Genomic DNA, 842 nt, shown 5'->3' on the forward strand with positions numbered 1-842 from the left:
ACAGGCGCTGTTTTCGGGAGCAGTTTTGGAGTAATTCGTTCACTTCAATCTGTATAAATACAGTTTGAGTTTCCATCCACCAGATGGCGCTGATGGACAGTGTGCTGAGCTCGGCCTCTCTCTATTCAAACTATCTTTTGAGCTTGTAGCACCCTATAATGTAATAATTTCTTGATAATGTAATAACGCCTGAAAATGCAATAAAATTTGCTGTTAACTCGATCAAAAATGTAATAAAACCCAATAATGTAATATCTTCAACAATAATGTAATAAAATATCCTGACTGATATTTGGTTATTATATCACTTTCAATGTCAAATTGATATTTTACTCTATGTCAAGTTACATAGTGGTCAGCTGACATGCTGTATATGTATACATATAGTATATTATGAAATGTACTTGTATAAATAAAGATTAGATAAAATGTCAGCATCAAAATGACAAAACTAGATGACAACTGACATGGTTATTTTTCAAACTCCTTTTTGGGGTTTATACAGGGTTTCTAATGTGTGTTGTTTCTAAGATTAAAGCTGTAAAACCCATTTTATTGATATGACATCATTTCCGCAACACTAGGCTATCTGCTGGTAATGTTAGTAACATGTTTATATCAGATTTTCCATTATACAGTCACTGGTTTCGTTATAAAAATGATGCTTTTGATATGTTAATTTATGTTATGACATTATTGGTAAAGTTATTACATTAATGGGTTTGATTACATTTTCGATTGAATTAAGTAATTTTATTACATTTTCAGGAGTTATAATATTATCAGGAAATTATTACATTATAGGGTGCTACAGAGTGCTGAAATGATTCCCTACAACAAAC

General features: G+C 30.9%; 1 protein-coding gene across 1 annotated transcript in view; it reads right to left on the reverse strand.

Annotated features, from left to right (window-relative positions):
* Positions 1 to 842, reverse strand: part of LOC131971529 (uncharacterized) — a 51,481-nt gene that overhangs the window by 48,228 nt on the left and 2,411 nt on the right. The gene's annotated exons all lie outside the window — the stretch shown is intronic.

Source organism: Centropristis striata, chromosome 5 (genome assembly GCF_030273125.1).
Source record: "Centropristis striata isolate RG_2023a ecotype Rhode Island chromosome 5, C.striata_1.0, whole genome shotgun sequence".
Taxonomy (NCBI): Eukaryota; Metazoa; Chordata; class Actinopteri; order Perciformes; family Serranidae; genus Centropristis; species Centropristis striata.